The sequence below is a fragment of the Coturnix japonica genome, chromosome 32 (assembly GCF_054131305.1).
Source record: "Coturnix japonica strain WE chromosome 32, WE-NBRP24, whole genome shotgun sequence".
Classification (NCBI taxonomy): Eukaryota; Metazoa; Chordata; class Aves; order Galliformes; family Phasianidae; genus Coturnix; species Coturnix japonica.
Window position 1 is genome coordinate 1,589,973 of NC_140694.1, and position 24,852 is coordinate 1,614,824.

Here is a 24,852-nt window from a genome sequence, read left to right on the forward strand (position 1 = left end):
AACCCAGAGCACACACATCCCTTCCTGTGGTACTGCAGCCCACAGCTCACCTTCACACCTCTGTTGATTCCTGGTGTTTTACACACATGCAGCCTCGCTACGGTTCCATGGGTGTCACACAAGACCTGCAGGACCTCTTTCTCCGCAAACCCCACCTGTTGGGTGTTTCCTGTTGGCACTGAACATGAACAAATCTACCGCTGAGCAACAGGACGTGAGACAAACAGCAGAAAACAACCAACCTGCAGAACTAACTCGTTTGGGTTGGCCCAGATGTTAGCATGCTCCCTTTCCATGGCCCAGGCCAAGCTTGATGAGCTGCTCCTCGTTTGCAGAGGGGGAGAACGCTGCAGATGGGATGTGGTGGCTATGCACACATCATGCCTTTCTCTTGCTTTTCCTCTCTCCATCTTCCATTAGCAAACAGCATCTATAAGCTTTCCTTCCTGAAAAAATCACTGGTTAAAAACGAATTGGTAAGCTTGCTTTTAAAACTGCCTTCTTTATGCAGCTTGATGCTTTAAAGCAGAAGCTCACCTAGCAATGGTGGGTCAAGTACAATTTGCCCTTGGTCAATCCATGCTGACTATTCCTGAAGATTCTTCCTCTTTAAAGCTCTGTGTACATCCAACCTAACTCCAAAATCTTATCAACTGTGCCTTATCACTTTCCATTGCATTTTAAAATCCTCACTGACTCCTTTACTTGTTCCCTTGCTTGCTATTTCTGTGCAAACCAAACACTGGAGTTAGGGTTCTTGTAAAATGAACCATGGCCTACAGGTAGAAGGCACCAAAATTTATGCTTAACATACTTTGCTCAATCTGTATCTTACTTCGGTCAAGGTTTACTAGATACTGAAGTATGGAGTAAGCACTATATACAATGAGAAGTAAATTTCTGGATTAAGTGCTATATTTTTTCTGTAAGAAACTAGCACTACATCTTTACACACCTGCTTTGTTCTCTGAGTATTTAGATCAAGCGGAGATTCTTCAAACACTGAAGCTACATCAGAAAATTCCATGGATCCAAACACATCTGGCACATGGCTGCAGTCTGGCACATCTTCATTATGTCAGAGCCTTTTCAGACTGAAAAGAAATGTGCCATTGAGATTCTTTTGCAGAATTAAAAGAAAGATTTCATCAAAAGATTTCATCACTAAAATCTAAATAAGATTGCTTTGCAAGTTCCAAACTATGGCTAAGAGCTAATGCAGGTCCACAAGCCAGCAGCAAAAACTTTTATATTATGTTCTTAATACTGTAATTTTGGATTTGACGTTCATATCAAGAGCAGAAGGGAAATTACTCTTAGAGCTCAAGTCATCTTTCACAGCCTGTGTCAACAAGAGCAGCACCTCATAGCCTTTGGTTTGAAGACCCGGACCACAAGCTAGCTAATGATTTTACACAGAATTCCAGAGTTCAAGTCATTGTTTCTATTAGGGCTGCAATTCTACTGAAAGCCTTCAAGTTCATCACACTGAATTATCACTGGCACCACACATAACTCCACGTTACATATGTGATCACAAGCAACCTGGCAACTTCAGACAATTCCAAAGCACTCCACGTGCACTTTGCTACTAAAGTACAGAAAAAGGAATTAACATCAGAAATAGCTGCAGTCAAAACCATCTAAGAATCCAAGTCTCCAGGAAACAAGGAAAGCAAATCCTCTCCAGGACTGTCTTCTAAAAGGAAACAGATCAGAAAGGTGAGATCTTTCCCCCTTTGATCACCCACTCATGTAACGTCCATGTCATTTCTAAGTATGCTGCCCAGACCAAGACTGAGGATGCTTCAGAAGAAGACCTTCCCTGCTAAGCCAAACAGAACAAGTAAGGTACCAAAATATGTAGAGCCAAACATGGAAAGGTGCTCTAAGAAGGTAAGCATCACAAGAGACCAACAGGAATGCTTACACAATCCAAACAATGCACAATGTCTGTTCCACAAGCTGCCAAGAGGAATGTGTGCAGTACTCACAGCGCACCATGTACACTGCTTACTGCAGTCATACAACTTCGTAGGACCAGACCAACTTACTGAAACATTTTAATGAACAGACTGAACTGTATGGAACTAGGAGGACAAGTGGTGAGAGACCACAGGCTGAATGCAAGCCAGCAGTGTGCTCTGACAGAAAAGAAGTACAACAAGATCATCAGCTGCATTAAAAAGCAGCACAACCAGACCACGACAAGTCATTCCTGCTTCAACACTCACTGGACCACATCTACAATACTGTATCTGGTTTTTGGCCAGGAAGGATAACAACCTGAAGCAAGTTCTGGGGATGACCTCCAGCCTGTGCAGGGGGCTGAAGCTCCCACTCAGAGAAGAGAAGCTGGGGAGAATGATCTTTGTTCAGAGTGCCTTCCAGTAGCCTTAGATAGAGGGATTTCATAAGATGCCTAGGAAAATGCTCATGCTGTAATGATTTGCTTTACTGAGAGATACCAGCAGCTTACAAAATGCCAAGCTCTAACCTATTGGTGAGGAAATATTCAAGCCTTCCAGTACCTAACCTGTGCTTCAAGACTTCAGTGACAGAAAATCCATTGGATGGGGCCAGAGGAATGCATCTCACCCCATACCCTCTGTACAGCCACCATTTGTTTAAAGGATCACTCTTCCTTGAGGCACAAAACTAGAGCAGGTTACACAACAGACTGACACCACAAGGGCTTCTCTCTAGATACAAACTGCAGCAAAGAGCATCACAAAAATGGGAAACCAACACTCAGATCAGATCTGTGTCTCTGCTCCGCTCATTAGGAGCATCATGTTTTACTCCCCTTTCAGAGGAAGATACTTCTTCAAGGATAACAAAATCCAGCTCAGCTACACAACACAGTACCACATAGCAATAATTATCTAACATTTCCTGTAGGGAAAGAATCCTAAGCACAAGTTATTCTCTGAGTTTCAGCTGGAACTGAATTATTTTCTTCAGTGTCTGATTTAATACTACGTTTTCATTCTAGAGAAACAATGGAGATAGCGCAGTGATGCTTACAGTTGCTGCCAGGCAGCGTTGTACAGAGCCACAGTCAATCTCAGCTGAGAGCCCAAGGAAGTGAGAAGGAACAGAACTAGGACAGCTGACTTAAACTGGCCAAAGGATATTCCATACTATATGACATATTGTGGAAGGAGTTTTGAAGGGGGTAGAACTTCATGTAAATCTCTTCCACTACTAGGAGGCTAACTGGACACTGATTGGTAGGTGGTGAGCAATTGCTTTTGCATTCATCATAACTATTATCCTTTATCTCAGTAAATAATTCTATCAATTCAATCAACCCATTAGTTCTACTTTGTGTTACTTCTCCCGCCTTAAGTTCTCTCCTGCATTCCACTGGAATGGAGTGGAGTACTGTAACTTTCTCTCCCAACAGAAAAATAAACACCGGGCAGATTTTTTTTTCCTGATCTGTACACTGGCATCGCATCATCCATTTCTAGCACACATAAGAAGCACTGCATTCTTTATTCTTTGGCATGCACACCTGGTGTTAAATCATTCAGTAATAGAACATTAAGACATTCACCCAAACAAGTCTCAGGATTTGGTACAGTGAACATCTATTCAACAGGTACAGACTGCTTTACCCACCTGCAGTGCTATCTCATTTCCCCTTGGAAATGGATGAGGTATGGTTTCATGTTTTCCCTCTCTCCCAAGAAAGTGGCTATGCAAGGGAGGAATGAGAGGCACAAAAGAAGATTCAGGTGGCCTTAAGCAAACCCAAGCATCTATAGCACAGTTTTTTTTAATTATTTGCTCAAAAGAACAGGAATTATCTAGAATTTGATTATACATTTCCACGATGCCAAGGTATCAGCCTTGGTTAGTCAGTGTCATACCATTTTTTTTTTTTATTCATTAAGTCTACTGGCCCTCCCCACCTCTAAAACTGCAGTAATACAGATTTCAGAGACCTGGTTTTGCTGAGGTACAGAGCTTGGGCCTCAATGACAGAATTGGCCATTGCACTGGCACTTTTAAAAGCCTTTTATCAGAAATGAGACTCTAAAGGGATCTGGCACTCAACTCCAATAAGATGTTCTAAAGCCTTGAGGGACAAAAAAAAAGCACAAGCAACAAAGGTCAGTGCTTCATTTTCCTTATCTGTATTTAATCATGATACTTTAGAATGAAACTGAAGTGTAAAGAAATTTATACTTAGTACTAAACTCAATTTTCTCATGAGATAATTACCAAAGTAGGCTTCTTCTCCTTCCTTACTCATTTCCACATTTTTATCTGAAAATCACAGAGAAGACAAATAGGACATCCCAATGCTATTTAAGCAGCCACTGCAAAGCAAGGGACTGCACTTTGAAGGAACCATACCATCAATGTGCTAACAGATGACTCACTAAGAGACATGTAAAAGAAATTGCATGCCAGTACCATATATCTCAGGAACTTGGAGTGCCTGCAGCCATAAATAGAGCTGTGCTTCAATCGTGATTTGTCTGGTTCTGGACATGTTCTAGGATAAGTTCATCCTGAAACACAGTGCGTGGTCTTGTTTCTTTTCTCCTTGATCACCTGGGTTTCCCCCCAGAGATGGCAGGAAACAAGACTGCTCCCACATGGACATTCAGTGACATCACAAAACAAACCCAAGTCAACTTGTTGTGAGACACTGAGATTGGACATCACCGAAGAGATCATCAAAGGAGATCTCAAGTTTAGACTTCGAGGTTAAGGCTGCGCAATGTAACAATACAATGACAACTAAATAAATGCCAACTAATCCTTGATATGTTTTACAGGCGGTCAAAAATCTGTGTGCATTTTGCCAATTTTTACTCAGGCCCATCATTGCAATTGATACTTCATACAAGCTCATATTTCATTATCACTTCTCATTGGCGCTGTTTGCAATTTTAAGTGTACTGCATTATTACTTATGAGGAATTATATCAGTTACCTGTCACCAGGAATGCAATTAAAATAATGCACAGGGAAAGTGGGGCCTACTCGCTGGCTGATACAGGGTGACAATTCTCAGCTGTGTTAATCAGGGTTACAGCTGATGAAAGATGAGACCTGTTTGTTTCATTATTTTGCTTTCAACGTGGAGCACTGCACTATTCTGTTTTCTGTTTTTAAAATGCTCGTTGCAATGTTTTTAGAGGAAAACCAAATAACACTAAAATAGTGCTAGAAGCCGAACACTGTTATTAGATAAAAGCGGCTCTAATGCATTAGGAGGTGTTGAGTTAATAGGAAAAGAGCTTTGATTCACTAGCCCCTGTCTAACATGCTACTACAACAGAAGTAAAAAGGCAGTAGGCAACTCCCCTCTAATCACCTCCTGTTAGCTGCAACTATAGGCAAATTGCTAGTGAGGATTAAGTGGGGAGACTATCACAGGATCAGTGTCAAGCAGAAAAAAGACTCAATTTGTGAGCAATCATGACTCCCTAATCACTTCCCTAAGAGCTTTAGGAATTACTAACAGTCGTCTTTAGAACTGTGGGCGCATCGTAAATACCGACCTAAAGAAACCAGGAAGCTTTTTTTTTAAAAAAAGCAAGAGATATGATTGTGGCAATAGATAGATAGATAGATAAAACAGTTAAATACATAAATAAGAAAGCATCTGAAGGCTGAAAAAATAAATAATTCATGTTCACCAATGCGGTACAATCTTGAGATTATTAAGATTTAGATATATGCGTGTCAACACTGTGAATTCAAACCGAGATAAGCTAAGGCTTGCACGGTTTGGAGGCTGACTTACAGACAAATCCGTCAGTAGTACAATAAGTTGAAAATGCCCGTACTGGAGCAATGCTGCTCCACAAGAGCAGTGGGAGAGATTCTACTGATTACGTATTTCTAGGCAGTTGCCACAGACTAATTCCCTGTCAATTATTTTATTCCCTATTACTTTTACACATTGACTTTCCTCCTGTAAGCACAGAAATCTTAACAGCACTCATAAGTGTTATTTCTTTTTAATAATGAAAAATAATAACAAAATGAAAAATGCAAACACCTATTTAATTTAGAAAATGAAAACTCTTACTGATATTGACATTGGCTTGTAGTTTGTATGAATCATAACATTACACTGGATTACAAAATTCAATAAGGACCACAAGCAGTCATTTCATAGCACCTAACAGATCTTTAAGTGCTGGTTTGAAGATTCAACATGCCCAATAAATCAATTTTTATATTTTATTTTACTTTTAGGCATTAGCTTTATTCTTCCTTTGTAGTTGGAGTCTTTATTGGCTCAATCACTCGATCAAAAATTCTATTTTCCATTATTTTTCTTACTTAATTTCCAAGTGGCAAAAATAACAAAATTAATAGCCAGCCATTAAGAAAAAAAACAAACAAAAAACCAACCAACCAAACAAAAAAAAATTGCCACAAAACAAAAAGACTGTTTTAGAATAAAGCATTTTTCCAAACTGCTATTGCAAAAGTCAGTCAGTCAAAGTAAGGCACTACCTGATAGACATGTCAGGCTATTACTCAGCAAGAACAGGTGACAAGATGACAGTAAACGCAAAGGTCAGACCACCACCAGACTCACAAAGTGCCTGCTATTTTTAGGTTTAAGTATGTTTCAGCAATTATGTTTTAAAATAGAAAATAAATCATTAAAAAACGCATTATCAATACCATCTTAAGAATAAGCCATAGTAGCCTTTTTTTTGCACTATACCTGTATATCAGAACTTGGTATCACTAACATTAATATACAAAAAAAGAATGAAAAAAAAAACAACAAACCAACAATTAAGACTCGGTAATCAATCAATGACAATTTCTTCTACTACTGTACTAATACACTTAACAATAAATAAGCCAAACAGCTTGCAGGTTTTCTATGCATCCCAGAACTGAGCTCGAAGCAGTATCTTTGTAATAACATTCTAAACTACCTTTCAGAAACTAAATAGGTCCTTCTGCAGGAAGGAAAAAATTCCCAGTAAAAAGTAATTGAAAATTAATAACAATGTGTGTGTCACTTAACCCCAAATCACAAGGAATACTATCAATGCAATACCAAAACACATTGAACTCTGATGCTGCGTTATGCTAGCTTGTTTACAGCAATTTGTCCTTTCAGAAGTGAAGAAGAGAACAAGAAATTTAGGAAGTATTTTCTTTCATTTAAATGCTTAAAGTCAGAAATACAGTGCAGACTGCCTGTACAAACAATTCCAGTGTTGATATTAGGTAGGAAATCTTTTGTCTTTCTCATGTAAATGCTTTTAAATCAAAAGAGGCAAAGAAATTCAGGGGTAAGAAAAATGAAAACCAATTGGAATATGTATGTTATATAAATGCAAAACAGCTGAACTAAACTCCTTGCTGTCCTATACCTTGAGAAGTATAACATAGATTAAAAAACACAGAAGTACTGCATCCCATCCCAACTTCACTATAATCATCAAAGCTGCTTTCTCACTGTGTTACCTTGTCTTCCCCTTTCACAAAGAAAAATACCAACTGTATGGATAGATACAGGTACAAATATATACATATTCATAAAAGTTAATTGTTTTTTTTAAGTATATAGTGTGTGTGTGTGTGTGTGTGTATGCTGCAATGTAATTCAAAGCTGGAAATTCTTGGGTATTTCACTGTAGTGTGCTGTGAATTAACAACAGCAAATTTCTTATTCCTCTTATTAATCTGAAGAAAAAAATATTTACTGAACAATATAGGCTGGACTTCATTAAACCAGTCAAATCCAGACATCTGAAATCCACATGGAACACCCACTTCCTTTATATAGGCTGGACACATGACCTGGTCAGCGAATCAAAAGAGAGAACCTTACAGAATCACATGCACGTGTAAACATTATTGGCACTCACCCTATCAAATTGCTGCTAAAATGTCCTCTGTCGGCATACCACGTCCCCACTAAGAATAATACTGATCTATTACTGGTAGTTTGTCACGATTATTCCACAAAAATCACTAAACAACAGATTTGTGATAATAATAAAAGATCTTTGCAGCATAATGAGTCTTCTAAGAGCCTTGTGTAAGGAAAAGGAAAAAAGAGCACCACCAAAAAAAAAACCTAAAACCCCACAGCTTGTCCAATTAACTATCATTAGCTCCCATTTTCCATCAATTTGCACCCTCTCTATGCAATCAAAGGTTTCTAAAGGGCCAATTTTAATTAGTTCAAATAACAAGAAACAATGTTTATCTGTCCATGCAGTGCAGTACTCTGTAGAACTAAAAGGCAGACACTGCAACACATTTATTGCCTTCTAGGTCAGCATCAGCTGTAGTTTTAGCAGCTGTAGCTAAAGGCAACTGTACTGTAATCAAGCATCACAGGGACATCTTTGCTTTCTCTCCTTTATTTTTATTCTTTCTGCTTCCTTGCTGAATCCCCTATTTTAATATACAAACTCACCCCACTGTGAAGTAAGCCCTTGCAGGGTTGGATAGCCACGAGAATGTTAGTGGCTAGTGGTGAGCTCCATGGAGAGGGGGGGAAAAAAAAAAAAGAAAAAAAGAAAAAGAAAAGCTTTTAAAAAAAGGCAAAACGTCAGGGGTATGCGTAAGAGAAGGGAAAAGGGATGGAAAATTAATAATCCAACAGGCAGGTTCCCTCAGTGTTATTAATCATGCTGCTTCTCACAAGCCAGAGAAGAGCTGAGATTTGCACATGGGAGGGGAGGAGAATGTACACTATTGGCCAACTAGCTCATTCCTATACATCTCAGCCAATCCTTCCTTCTCCCCCTTCCCTCCCCCTCCCGCCCCCCACCCCCCCTTTTTTTTTTCCTCCTCTTTCCTTAAGGTACAAATATATCTGAGAAGCAGTTACAAAACCCTGGAAGATGAAAAATCATGCTCCCAGGCTAGGCAACGCTTGGTCCAGTTAATGCACTATAAACTTTATTTGAGCTGACTTCTCATTTGATCCCCTTGTGACAGGGTCAGCGAACGGCAAGCAATTCCATCCCAAATCATGCCATAATCGAATTGCTGCCTATTTCCCGAACCTATAATGAAAAAGGCAACCGAAATAATGCAGGTAATGTTGGCAGCCTCCCCTTGCTGTCGTACATTATTACTGCCGATTGCTTGCCTCCATTTCCCCTGTACTCTAACAATGAATATATTTCACAGCTCACTTGCTTTACTGTGTGGGTGGTATGGCACAGACACCTACATGATATGAAAGAAAATCTAAAACAATAGGGTTTTGTTTCTGTGCACAGCACCTAACAGGCTGCTGGTAGGAAAGGCAATTTTGTCAAACTGCTACAGGAAAAAAAAAAAAAGAAACAAAAAAAAATCCAGGAGACCAGTGAGGCTTAAACAAGACTTTGGGCAGAACGCTCCCAACTCTTCTTTATCTATTTAACCTCAGTGTCACCCGATAATCTATAGCACGATCAAGCATTTATTGACAGTCCTCAAATAAATTAAATTACACTGTCGTTTCTAAAGGATCAAAGTTAGGGTTTCCTACACAAAATGCTTCTTCAGACAGGAACAATTTCACTGGCAGTACACATAAATCCTGAAAACACACAAATCAACAGCCTGAAACATACGCTGAGAACTCGCTCCATTAGAAAGAAGAGCAACTCCTCCAGTTCACCGACACATTACAACTGCTGATGCCAAATCTGCCAGTCCTTTTCTCACTCTTCCCCCCACTGAAGTGTCAGTGGGGCACGTGCCCTGGAACGGACCTCACCACTCACGCTATGCTCAGTCTGCACACTGCTGCTGTCCGCCAGCAGCATCGCCGCCTCACTGCAGCTCCAAAACACAGCTCAGAGCTGTACGAAGCAGGCAGCAATTGGGAAGTAATTATGTTTTCAAATGACATACATTAACTGCGATTGTGAAGAATATTCCCTTTGATCCGCTGCTGGATGGCATAAATATGACTGTTTATATAACCTTCTACTTTGAATCTTACTTTAAAAGAGTTTGAAGCACAAAGCATAGCATGTGAAGACTTATGTAATGAACAACAACTATACTTAACAAGGACAAAGCAATATTCCGGTGCATTTCCCTTAAAAAAAAAAAAAATGCCTGCAACAAAAGTCAATGTGTGTAACTGAAACTACAGCAGCATCCTATGCACAACCCAACTGACAGCTTTGAACTTCTGTGAAAGGCTGCGCTCACACCTAAACTGCCATGCGGTCCATTAACAACCCCAGGCAAAGCAGACACCCAACCCAAATGGGAAACACAGCCCATCTTCCATCCTGACCCATGGGAACATTTCAGGGCAAACGCAGTAACTTTATCTTAAATCAGCATCAAATGTTTGGATCAAATTATTTGTCTGATACTGACATAAAGGGAAACAGTTACAAGGGCTAACAGCTGGAACAATGAGAATTTCAGCAACACTGGAGATTGCACAGTATATTTCTACTACATTAGAACCTTTGGTGATATTTACAATGTTAAAAAATACGGTATACAATAGTGGATTCAAATAAGCACAAATTTACTATGTGAAAGTCACTTTCAGAAAGCATATTTTAATTTTATCTGGATTATAATTGTTAATGAAAAATGTTTTCATTAATTGGCCAATACCCTCATTTCATTATCTCAGACAAGAGAAACAGAGGCTGTAAGTAGGCATTGTAATTTTAAAGTAATGCAATCCCTCATCTGACTGGAATACAGTATGAATATTTCACTATCTGGATGACTGTAATTTTTCACTTACTGCTCAGGCAGAACTGATTCAAGACTTTTTTTTTTTTTTTTTAATTTCTTTTTCTTTTTTTTAAGAGGAAAAAAAAAGATGCATGGGTTCAAAAGTGCATGCCAACATATGGACATAGAGTAATTATTTAAAAACTGAGCACTGGAGGCTATGAAGAGCAGATCTTATACGGGAAAAAAAGATCAATATAAAGAAAAAATTGTTCTGGATGTAATTGAAGTCATACATTTTTACACGACTTCTGCTATACACCCAATTACTGCTATTTATCAAACAGCAGACAACATTGAACCTGGCAGCATAAAAAACAAATTTTACTAAGTCAGGGGAAAAAAAAAAAAAGGGGGAAAAAAAATCATCAGAAAGGGAAGGAAAAAAGATACAAATAATAAATAATTCAATATTCCTGAGGAAAGCTCTTGCAGAAAAGACCTGACTGATTCAAACATCAGACGTGAGTCTGACAAGAGATATATCGATTTAGACAATTCTATCATTATTATTCCAGCCTGAGTCCTTCAGAAAAGCTGTTCTTTTTGCCCCTGTTTTTATTGCTTTAACTACCAACCTTTTCTCTCATACCTTCCTCTCTTTGAACTTGTACTCATTATGGCTTTAATCTCAGTCTGGGTATAAAACAATAAATAGAAATCCTGGGCTCATTTATCTGAAATGTAAGTTCAGTTTTCTTAAGACACAATAGTGGAAAATATTATATATATACACTCACACACACACACATATGACTTTAATGCTTTCTTAAATTAGGTCATTGCATCTTGAAGTTTCTGATTATGAGAAAAGGCCTTTGACTTCATGATTAAATATACACACGACAGCACTATTCACCTCCAATTTAAATTTGCTGAAAGCATACTTCTACCAAATTTATCACCATTTCTATATTTACATTACACTTGCAGGTAAACGATAGCAAAATTAACCTAGTTTTTAGCTGGTTTTCCTTAACTAAACAGAACTATATTGTTGTAGATGTTCTCTAAAAATAATCCTTGTAGGTCAACTGAAATCACTAAAATGAAGCTGTATAATTACTGGAAGAAAGCATTCCTCCATTAGGCATCTGCAAGCAGGAGTATTTCTATGCTGTTCGATGTGTTAATTACAACCAGATAGGATATGCCACAGAAAATTAACAGTCTTGCAAAGACATCAGAGGTAAACACACAAAACAGGAGCTGCTTAAGGGTCGTGAGAGCAAGTCAATTTTGAAGAAAGATAAAAGAACTGTCATGTATATGATTGCCTATGAAAGAGAAGAGGGCAATACTGCCTTGTTATCATCAGTTAATTAGGCACCACAGTCAGGCATGCATACACTGCAACATTTGCCATGGTAATCAAATGTATTATTCAAATGTGAAACAAAACAAAAGCAACTGCAACTCTGACAAGGAGGAACACAATTTGCCCACACAAAGGTGCTGAGTTAACTTTATATAAGAGTTAAAAGAAAGCTCGGGAATATATTATTTCAACTTTCTCAAATATCACAGCCCTTTACTTACATTCCACTTCTAAAGCAAATACTCTTTTCCAAATCTGATTCACGCACAGTGTGATGACCTTTGCAAACAAAGATGAGGATAACAAAAAAGTAGAATCCAGTTATATCTTAACTAATTTCCAAATAATTTGATGACACAGCCTGGTCAGTTGCATTTCAGTCTCACTAAGGTTCACCTCGCTATACTGTATCACAGCTGGTACAAAATGGAAGCTTTTGGTCTGCTTTCTATTAGACTTGACAGAAAATATCCCACCCTAAGTTCAACAAGAATTATAACCAGGGAATGACAGAAAGCCAGAGGTTTTCCATTTTCAATATTAAGCTCCTAGATTACATCATTTGCAGCTCACCAATTTTTTCAATACACAGGTAAAGATCAACAAGAAAAATCCCACTGAACTTCTTCCAACTCTGTCAGACTTTCTCCCTGTGGTGGTGACTCCTCACCTACAGTGTGCACTCGCTGCTATCATTAAGGAATGGGAAAGCAGGGGAGACCTCCTTGATTCAAGCCTGTAGAAACACAACAGAGTTGATAGCAGGGAATGGCAGTTAACAGATGGGATGGGGCAAAGGACCTGAATACAGCCGATGCAATCAGACATATATACTCTGACATCCCATTTCCCCACACATCTGGGGTCTCTGCATTTCTCAAGGTTCCCAGTTGTTCCAAAGCAAATGTGTAAAAAGAGCATCTGAAATTGTGAATTCCCACCTCATTATAATCCTGCCTCCTCAGTTTTCCGCAGCACACAAGCAAGCAAGAATAGGGACTCCCCAAAATCACCCCAACTCTCATCTGTCAAACACCAATCTGATAAACACTGACTAAAAAGGAGAACACAGGCTGTCTTGTGTACTTTAAAAAGACCAAAATGCCGTCTATAGTTTCTTGTGCTCATTCTTCAGAATCTTTGTGTTATTTCCTTTTAATCAACTCTGCAGTTACATTTTGACTTCCTATAGCTGCACAATTAGTGAGCAGAGCTTTGTTGTACTTGGCCACAAAACATTCAAAATACATTAAAGAAAAATATTTTTGTTTGGTGTGCAGGTGCAGTCTAGCTTCAATGATTAAATTATTCTACAAATACCAATAAAAAGAAGTAATAAAAATACAAAATTATGTGGCAGGGTATTATCTATTAGGTTATTATTTTGAAGACATCTGCCAAGGAAAGATATATACCCGCAGTGAAAATCAATGCAAACAAAATATATCTAACAAATTTGTTCTTTATTTTCTCTCTCTTTTCTATCCTTTTTCCCACACAATATTCTCCAGCTTTGACCATCTCAATCAAGCAATAGAGTGAAGAATAATACGATACAGAACTCTCTCTTCTGATCACATTAGCCTAACATGGATCGCTATGAAACCTCCGTATATCCGTAATCTCAAAGTCTTCAGAGTCCAGGCATACAGTAATCTGTGAGGAAGAAGTAATATCTGTTTCTCTGGCACGGAGATTTTCTTTTAGTCAGTCTGTCACTTCCCATTTCAGTTAACAAAATGTTGAATGCAGCTCATCCTTGGACAAATATCACAGCTTTACAGAGTAGAAAACAGGAGGAATTGTTTCCAAACAGAGATTTAACACAAAAACAGATCCGCAAGAAATTCCACCAACTCCAGGCATACATACACTGTGGTGGAAGAACACGACGCTATATATGCCCTAATTCTCTATGCTTGCTTCAGAAATGCCTAAAATAGAGTTCATACAAAAACAATATTAAAAACATACAAATGAAAACAAAATCAACTTGAGACAATTCCACTTTCCTACTGTGCAAACAAATGGGCTTCACTCTTCTCTCTTTTGAATCAATGAAAATGCTTACTCTGGTCACAGACAGAAGGATGTGACTACTAAATTGGTTAAACATTTATCTTGCTAATACAAACAAGTATGTTTTCATAATCTACGAACGTGAGTATGTCTTGTAGCCAACACACAAAGCACCTGGACCAAGGAGCGGTGTGGGTACATACCAGAAAGATGGCATTCTGCAACATTCACTCCACATATTCCTCTTTATATTTTATTGCATTCACAAATCCCTGACTCCTTTAGCTAGAATTCAAACCGAAAATGAAGTAATTAATTACCCTCTGAGATTCACAGTTCACTGTATTTGTTACTCATGTTACATCCATGCTGCCTATTGTTTCAAGCCTCTGGAAACCTCTGGGACCTTTGTCAAGGATTAATAACAGAATGCTCGTCCTATAAAAGCACATACAGCTGTTTGATATGTAAAGAGAGGAATGGCTACATAAGGGAAATCAGTGGTGTTCCTGTCACTCTGAAATTGTTTAAAAACGCAAAATGAACCCAAAATGTTTTACCTTTCGTATTATTCTACCTGGCCAAAAAACAAAGTAAAATTAAATAAAATGAAATAAACAAATAAAAGCCTTTCAATTTTCAATCTGTAATGCAGTTGTTATGTCACACACATGGGCTCCTCAGTCATTTCTTTGCATCCACCTGGACCTTCTCTGATTTCTGCCTCTGTGTGAAAACACATTACACTTCACACAAAGTACTGAGAACACACAATTTCCTCACTAACACACACCTGTCTCACAATTGAAATGCAAGCAGGCATCTTTCGCTGCTTCTCAGTTAGCTCTTCCACAGCTTCCAGCCTTGCTCCATCTTGACAGGCTCTGAGACAGGGCTGTGCACAGCCATGCAGAGGCTCTTCCTCGCTCAGGTGTTTCAGACAGAAAAGGGATTCCCGAGCCAGGACTCCTCCAGAGGGAACCTGACTGCAGGACTGCATCACTGCTACCTGTGGGCACTTATCAAATAAGACTGAAACCATGCCTGCCCTTCCCATGAATGCTACATAGCATTAATTGAAAGCCAGATCTGAGATATGGAAGTTGATTAAATTATTTCTTCTCCACAAAAGTAATACTTACACCTATTAATTTCAATGAAGAGGTTACAAGCCTCTTTTTTCCCCCCTTTTCCCAACTTCAGCATGCCTGTTTTTACGTAAGACATTTACAATATTTAATGTACAAATAAATCAGCTATTTATTGCCCTAAGTTTCCAATCACTTTTCTGGATTAAACAAAGCAAAACAAAACACACAACTGAACATGAATTGTTAAGAACAGAGCAACAACAGCTCCAATTCTCGTTTTAGTGTCTCAGCATTGTAACATTTCTTACTGATGTACAAGAGAAAAACTGATTTTCAAGAATAAAGGTCAACACGATCCACGGCATTATTCTCATCAAGCCAATTTAATATTTCAGCCCCTTAATTTTAAGACATTGCAGTCTTATCAGTTTTTTTTCCATGCTTTAATTTGTTTGATTATTAGGCAAATACCATATCAAAGCAGTGAGACTAAAGAGAAATTTCACACTCTTCAACTTCAGTGAGGAATGCCCACCAGCAAGAAACTGAACACAATCCAACCTTGAATTTCTCAGGCTCCTCTGAGTCCCAAAGAGAGCAGGTAGGTGGTGCTTAGAGAAATACAGATGTCTGGGAAGACTCGGTGCATTATGAGAAGCTTTTATTATACATAACAATTATTTCCTGATTATAGCAGTGTCACATGGCATTTTTCCTACATCACTAGGAAAAAAACCCCACAACACTTTGGGATTTTAACAATCTCTCCGAATGTGTAAAATAAATTAAATATGCAGTACTATGCATTATCTTTCAATGGGATTGTGCTCCAAATGGGTATGGATATGATTACAGTATTAGCTTTTCCTCTTTTGCATTTAGAGCATTTTTTTCCCCCCGCTCACACTGATAGAATGAATAAATAATAATAAAAAAGGTATCCTCGATCCACTGAAATAAATACTTCTGTTATATTCTGTTGCTTCAACAATGAATAAAACAACCATGCAGGTTTATAATATCAATTCACAGGGCTCTTTCTGCTTCAGTGAACTGTTACTGAACTGTTCAGAACAAAGCTACAGGCAGATCGGACAAAGCTGCTGTAACAGGATTTACATTATACTCAAACTGATAAGACCACATCAGAGAACTGCTCAATCTTCAGTACCTTTGATTGGAATAGCACAAGGGCTGTGAGTATTTTGGCTCTGAGCACCTGATCATAGCATCTGTATTACACCTACTAGCTTCAGTGCAGATCTAATCTTACACTGGTAAGATAATTTATGCTTCCTCTTTTCCTACCTCTCCGTCAAACCCCTTTGGATGGCAATAAAATGGGAGCGCAGGAAAGCTACAGTACTACTGAATAATCTATTACATGTGCACTTAGAAAAAGGAACTCAGTACTCATATATTAACATTTTTTGATATCTGTATTTACAGTAGCTAAAATTTTCTAAATTCAGCTAAGTGATTGCTGGCTTTTTGGTGGAGGAAGGGAAATAGAATGAGGAAGCCCATATCCCAAAGGTAGACAATCTTAATTCTCAAAACATAATTAAATCCTACCAGGTGAATTCACTGCGATGAATTCCTTGCAAGAGATGACTTTTCTTGTGCAGACTGAGCAGACACATTTCTGGATCCATTGCTGTATAAAGTAACTGCTACTTGTCATTTTTTTACCCCTTTCTTTTCTCCCACAGCAATTATCTCTTTTCAATCCACCCTGATTATGCCAGACTAACCCCAAATAATCTTTTTATTTCATTATTATTATTATTATTTGCATTCAGTCAACATTTTAATAGAAACTGAGCACGGCAATAAATTCCAGGCTTTCATTACACAAAGCAAAAAAACCTAACATAGCATATATGAAACTTAATGCTACCACAAGTGATTGCTCATTACTACCTACAAGGCTAATCCCTAGAAGTTCCTTGCCCAACGCAATAGCTAATACAAGGGTTTTTTGCTCTCTTTTTTTCCCCATCCCCAGCACCAGCAGACACTGATTATACCTTTCCTGGCAACCGATACTGCACAGTCCATGATCCGCTCTTTTTGACTTAAACCATGCTAATACTGGAGCAACAGTTCAAAAATAAGTATTGCAATTAAAATGCACACTGCTTTTCATGTCAAAGGCACAATGGCTGAACTCACCAGGGAGGCAGGATAGAAACTGCTCTGCGCCAAGTCTCTGAATTGATTCCTGCTGCTCTGAGTGCTGTTTGCCTGAGCATTTTGTGCTGCACTGTTGTGATCAGTCACAAGTTTGGGGCTCTTATTACCTCAAGCAAACCTTGGCTTTTGGAAGCAAATTCTCTTCCCAGAAAAGCCTGAAACAGAGCTGACTTGTGATATACAAAGCTCCCGACTCAGCAAGACAAAAAGCAAACAAAGGAAAGAATCATCTTCACTGAAGTTAATAGAAATAAAGCATTCATAGCAACTTTTGCTGTTGTCATGTTAAATAAAAATAAAAATATAAATCCAAATTAAATTGAAACTTCAATAGTTTGAACATGTGAGAAAAGAAAAAATACTCCACCACCCAAAATAAGGAAGCAACAGGGTGGAGCATTTGCACAGCTTTAACAAGTAATCACAGGTTTGTTTTTGTTATTCCCATACTGTATGTAAAGAAATAACTATGTATCATAAGAAAATGCATTTTTAAGAACACACTATCCATAAATGACATCACTCTTCCCATCATATTTTTTCTTCCTAGGACTCAGTTACCAAGATGTAAGTGTGCTCCTAATCAGGTCAGGGAAGATGCCCCTACTTCTCTAAAGGGATTTAATGGCTGTTTTCATGACTGTGTGCACACACATTCCAAGCAACTTGTACTTAAGCTGTAAACTTTGCTTTGGCTACATGTTCTTTGGCAGCACCTGGTGGAGTTTGGATAAAACTACAATAAAACCACCGAAGAAAAGTTACTACAGCTGCAGTGCTTTTTCTATACATCCTTCTGATGAAGTCACTTCTCTAAAACACTCAAAAAGTAGGAAATCCAAGTTAACACGAAAACAGATCTTTTCTTAGACTTTACAAAACATCAGTGGATATTTCTGTAGCACCGTCACGTCATGACCACAGTGCCTTGCCTCAGTCTTGAGGTCAGTATTCAAACAGCTTTTCATTCTCCTACTATTAAGGAGAAAAAAAAAAAAAAGAAACAGAACAAAACAAACAAGCAAACAAAAAAAATACTATCCCTACCATAATAAAACATGGAAGAAAATTAAGATTTGATACTTACGATAAATCCAACTGTCACCACCAGCAAAAGATAATAACAAACCAACCAATATCTGTATGCAAAATAATACAGTGTGACAAAAAATGAATTTCTAGAGAAAGCACCAGCCCTCTTATTGTCCACACCTCCCTGTCAAGGACCAGTAAAATCTTTTCCATTTTGTCATGAGCAAAGAGCCATCATTCAAACTAATCAGAGAAGTAGTAGGTAATTAGATATTATCTGCTTTCAGTGCAGAGCTTGTAAATTATGAAGTCCTATCAGAAAGTATTCACATGGGGGATGGGAAGGGGAGGACTCCTCAAAGTAGCAGTATAGGAAGTACTTAGCATTTTATGAGCCAGTAGCTGTCAAATTAGTCTCATTTGAAATACTGTAATTAACAGAAGGGAGCCTAACATACTTATCACAGTTAGCCACTCATATTCAAATAGTGTTGAAGAGTTTTGAAGTCCAAACATTTTTTTTTTTTCAATCCCACAGCACTGAAACTCCAACAACTGCCTTTAAGAACAATTTGTGCATAAACTAATGAAATACAACTATGGACACAGCCAAGATCATCTTTTACTGAATACTTTTAACTTCTTAAAAACAATCTTAAAACAAAATTTCAATTAATGAATGTACTAAGAGCCTATACTCACACTTTTTCACCTGTGTCTTCCAATGAAAACAGTATAATATTTTTAAGATTATGAAGACAGTTTTCCCTACTCAATTTGGTTTTGTGATGTCAAAGGTTTTAGTCAGGCAGTGTTCAAAATGCAGCATGAGATTAGTGTAGGACCACAGGTACTGAATTACGTTTATTTAGCACCATCGCTCACCTTTCCCATCCATCTTTGATGCACTCATTTTGCAAGCAGTTAATGCTGGATGCTGAAATCTAATCCAAGATGAAAGATGTATGGCAATGGGATACAAGAAGACCACTGAGATACAGAGTTCTCTACCAAACGTTCATTTTAAATTAGGTTCTAAACTTTCAACAGCAGAACCACTTCTACTTCCTCTTATGCCTATCTATCTCCCAAGGACTAGAAAGCTCTTTGCAGAGATTAAGCTGAACCTCACAAACCTGACAGCTCTGATAAAAGATATCTGAATGACCAGACCCACCACTAAAATGCAGCCACCTGTCAGGAGAGGCACAGGTGCACCAGGATAGTTAGAGTTTGTTTTGAGCAAAAACAAAGGGAAAACGTTCATCCTGTTCAAAAAAGAAAAGAGAGAAAAGGGAAAAAAACAACTGCAAAATTGTAAAGTACGCTTTCAGTGTCATAGCATTGGAGTGCAACATCTAACCAAAAGCAGACCCAACATCAGCTTCCCACCAGTAACAAGAAGCTCAGACAAGTGTTTTCTGTTCTGCTGAAAAGTTTGCAAATCTAACATTAACCCAAGATGCTCAAACCTAGAGACAACCAGATTAATTTCAGATCTTTGAGCTGGTGCTGTTTCTCTAGAGAACGCCCTGCAGAGCACTACAATACATATTTAGAACAGAGTTCAGTCTGCATGACTGTACATTTCTGCATGCTTCCAATATTTGAGAAAGGTACCTCCCTCACATTCTATAAATTAGGATCTTGCCAACCAGATACGTTCTTCAATGAACATTTTTAAGGCGTTTTCGTGTGTGCGTGTGTTCTTGATTCAGCAATCTTAAGATGTTTTTTCTAACTTCTCATTGGCATTATAACCTCTTTTTCTTTTAATGAAAAAGGCTGGTGAAATTTAGAGCACGCACAACTTTTTCTTTACCACTGATCTGCAGTCAGGGAAAAAGAAGAAAGGTAGGAGATAAAAGGTCCAGCAACTGGAGTTCAAGATCCAATTTCTTTAAATGCATTTACTTGAAGGCTCTAAAAGCCATGTTATAGTTTAATCTTCCCCAAACCATTCAGTTTCTGCTAGATTTAGCACTTTTGTCCCCTTGTATTCACAGACTTCATATAGCTTCTCCCAGGCTGGCAGGCCAACATATTAGAAATAAAATGCAATTCTGGTATCTGACACTTCAATTTAGCTTCTTCAGTAGCAAAGATCATCAACTGCACTGCTTTCTCCCATGACAGAAGATCACCTAAATATCACTTAACTGATGAGAGCTCTGTTGGTAATGCATACACTGTCTCCCCACTACATTACCACCACACTGCCTAGAACAAAAATCAATTTTTAATTGACTGGATTATTTGAGGAATGTGGTCCATCCGCTGTACTGTGCTGATAGATTCTCCTAGTTTTCCTGTCAGCAAAGACTGTAAAATTTCAAGCACCTTCAATACAGCAATTCACAGATTTATCCAGAAGCTTCAGCAATAGAACAACATTACAGTTTTTCAGCACTACCTTTCCATTATTCTCTTTTCTGGCTAGCAAAGTTAGGTCTACAAACCACAGTGCAAGTAAAACAGTAATGACACAGAAAGGATGAGGAGGTCAGGACCAACACGACAATCATGAAAAGGATGCAAATGGATAAGGAACCTGAAAAATTCCTTTCAAGTTTGGCACTGTGGAGTTTCAACTCTGAAAAATCCCAGAACAATCTGCAATACCCCAGCAGTAACCAAAACACTATTACTGTTCTCTTCATGGCTTCTCGACACACTAACCCGAGCAGTAAAGGCAAAAGGCTGACATTAAACAGATACGTACAAATGAAAATATACTATTTTATCAGCAAATACTGCAGTAAACCATTTCTATGATACAGTGTAAGGGTGTAAGGTATTCATCGACTATCTTGTACAGATACTGTAAACATTTTGGTCTCTTCAAAAAGTTTGCTGACAGGTTTCTTATGTTATTTCACTCTTTTTTTCTTATTGCTGAAACAAAAGAGAGCTGCATCGAAGAGTGCACTAAACAGAAAATTCTAGCCTTGTACTGCAGCTGGTTCCAGCATACTCAAGTACCAAATGCTGAATGGTACTTACCTTAGTTTTAACTGACTCATTCTAAACAATGGCGAAATTTCTATCATTGGCCAAGTTCCATAAATCACAGATTTAATATGCTGCTTTCTCATCAATAAACATAAAAGGTACATTTAAGCTTGTGAAGTTTGTGTCTCATCTCACAGATGTCCAAAATATTTATTTACCTATAAGCACATGCAGTCAATACTGACTCCAACAGTTAGCATGATGACAGTGGTTTGTTTGTTTTTTCCCCAGGCTATGTATCACTTCATGAAAGTATCAACATTTTTGGTACTTTACAGTAATATCAGAGAGTACCATCATTGGCATTTGATCCTGTAGTTTATTGGACCACCCTCTACCAAAGCAACTGTGGTTCAGGAACTCAGTTCAGTTCTCTGCAGGGCTACTGCCCAGCCTGGTTTGGGCTAAATCTGACTGTTAGGCAATGAGCCAGCTGCAGTTTGGACTGGGTCAGCATCTTGACCCCTTGTTGGAATAGTATTCCTGATGCAGTACTAAAATTCTAAAAGCCAGATTCCTCGGATCCTCAACCATTTCTTTGGTGTCAAAATTCACACATTCTGGAACTCGATAATCACAGAAAACTCTCCTCCTCCACTTCAACAACAAATGCAAATTCTGTTTTCTCAGAGCTCCATCTATTTGGAAGCTTCTCCAAGAACACCAAAGGTAAAGAAAAGAACAAAGTATTTCAACAGAAAAATTTTTTGTTTACTCTCTGGCAATTCATGTCAGTAACAAACCCCAAACGCAATCAGATGTCAGATAAAAACAAGTCGCTTTCAAATGCGAGAAACAATCATGGACTGAATATTTCAGTAATTGCCAGTCAGGATTCCAAAAGAAGAAAGTATTCAAAGCCGGATTTACACATTGACACAAGACACAAAAAGAAAAAAAAAAAAATAAAAAAGAAAAAAAGGTGGGGGGGAAAAAAAAAACAACTAAAAAAACAGTTACTGTAGAATACTAATAAATAATTAGAGAACTCAGAATAGGCTCTTTTACCTCACATTTCAGAATCAGGAACACGCTTACGGTCCTGGTTGAAAGCTATTTCATATGCTACAGATACCCCCCTTCCAACCATTTATGCCTTCATCCAAAAGTATCCTGAGTTCAATGACTACGCTTGTCAGGGACACACGGGTTTTATTTAGGGCATGTCAAATTTCTGTTACTGTCTTTTAAATACATTTTGAAAAGCATTCTGTGATTCTAGAAATAGACATTTCTAGATTTAACATCAATTAATCCAGGAAGGAATCTTCCTCATCTGTGTATGAGGTACAGACTTGGCATTTCTGTTTTCCTGTTCACATGAAAGCAAAGGACAAGGCATGTAGCCCAGATTCAGTTGTGGCTTCCCTGATGTGATGTCAAGAATTAATTCAGCTTCATAGCTTCAGCTGCAGCCACATGAGCCACTGAAATCCAGGGTTTCTATAGCACACGTTCACAGGAAAACAGTTTCCTTCTCACTGATATGCAGTGAGGAAATCCCTGAATATTTTCTAGGTATCTGCATAACTGCCTTCTGTCAGCCTGCGTGCATCTAGTTCTTAAAGCCGAAGGCTTCTAGGCAGCCCGTATGGCTTTTTCCTAAGACTACGCAAATCATACAGTTATGTATGCACATAAATTCATTTATCACCTTCTTAAAACAAAATATAAAACTAAAACCGTACCTGAAACCATAAGTACTTGATTATTGAAACTGCTTGGAGTAATTTGTGATTTACAGCTTCTCAACAATAGCTTTTTGAACCAATCTTCACAGTAGACCTTTTCTTTTAAGATCTCTCATCTAACTGTGAAAACATGATACTTACAAAAACGGTTTATAAAATAAACATCAACTTTGTCAAATGACACCATGGTTCATGTCCCAAAATCAAGCCTCTGTGCTTAACACAGGGCATGGCACCCAACTGTTCAAACATCTAAGAAAACACAAGATTTCCCCCAAAGAGAAGGGAAAGTGAGTGAAATATCCCCGATATTTTGGTCTCCTGACAGTTTACCTTTGGACATCAGAAACAAGCAAACTAACAACAAAAACACCAACTCCCAAACTGCTTTTGAGTGAGCAGTGGCACAGGCTGTGCAGATGCACTGTGGAATCTCCTACTGCAATTTTCATTTTTCAACTTTTTTCAAATTTGAATTTTCTGCATATTTTCTTTCTTGGTCTTATGTGTTAAAATCACTTCTATTTCACAGTTTTCTAAAAGGCTGCTTCAAACACGTAATGATGAACACCAGTATCTCCCTCTGGCTCCTTCCTGCCTGTACTCTGGCTTTTTAATTCACAAACTCCTTTGACCTATTTTACTTACTTCCTATTTCATTGTTTCTGATAGCAAGTTCACTTCCATTCTTGACATACAGAGCCGTATTTCTTTCATCTCATTCCAAATACTTTTTTTTTTCTTCAGCTGTGATCCCAAAAAGGGACATAACTCTTCATCATCTCTGCTTTACACTACAAAACCTTAAAAATTTAATGTAAGTACGTATATATATTTATTATATAAATATATATGGGTAGAAGTATTTAGTGCAATGTAGACTTTTATTTTTCTCTATTTCCAACATTCACTTAATAATGGCAGCCTATTAATCTGATGAATGCTAGGTACAGGACAATGTGCAGACACCTGATTTCACCCAGAGGAAAACAAAACAATTTCCAAAACCCCATCACTTACTACAGCTCTCCGTTGATATTTCAGAACACATTTGTCCCTTGGATATATTCAGAAAGCATTCTACACGACTACAAATGCATCTTTTTAATAACAGCAGCACATAATTCTTCAATGCTACACAGATATGAAAGTGCAAATGTTTCTTCTATCCCCAAAACACAGGTAATAAGCCTTTGTCTTTGTTTTTTTTTTCCCCTTCATTTCTGCTTGCTTTAAGCATTTACCTTAATGAGCTTTGTTTCTCCGTACCTCTGAAGATTAGTATTCTGCCCAACAAAACAATTTATTGCCCAAAATGTTACTAGCGCTGATAAAATCTTCGCTGCTCCAATACTTCTGGCTTGACAGCTAATACCCTAATGTTTCATTTACAGCTGAACAAAGCAGCTTATCTCTACTAAAAGGGGAATTAGTTAGTAGTAAGAAATAATTTCAATCATCTGTTCTGCTTCCAAAGTAAAGTGATGACTTGTGCATTCTTGCTTCTATCTGATGACAGGTATGTTGCAGTTCTTGGAATACAGAACAGGTCTGTCACATAAGCTTTGTAATTCGTACAATAGAGCTACATGGATTAAGGAAGAGTCAGGTCTTTGCTGTCAAAAATTCTGCAATCAGCAGTGTGCGGCAGTCAGCACTTTTACTTCACAGATAGGGCACTGAGTCAAGGGAAAAAAACAGTTCTGATCAATAAAAAGCTTCATTTTGAAGGAGCTGCAGCTCCTTGTAATGTTCCAGCAAGCATATGGATAGA

At 38.1% G+C, this 24,852-nt stretch overlaps 1 protein-coding gene across 13 annotated transcripts in view; it reads right to left on the reverse strand.

Annotated features, from left to right (window-relative positions):
* Window positions 1-24,852, reverse strand: part of LOC146755445 (rho GTPase-activating protein 32-like) — a 329,502-nt gene that overhangs the window by 5,950 nt on the left and 298,700 nt on the right. For 12 of the 13 annotated variants that reach the window (XM_085525573.1, XM_085525582.1, XM_085525578.1 and 9 more), the window contains one exon: window positions 51-1,094. The gene's annotated coding sequence lies outside the window, so the exon portion shown is untranslated. The remainder of the gene's footprint in view (window positions 1-50; window positions 1,095-24,852) is intronic. The other variant, XM_085525584.1, reaches the window with a different exon arrangement.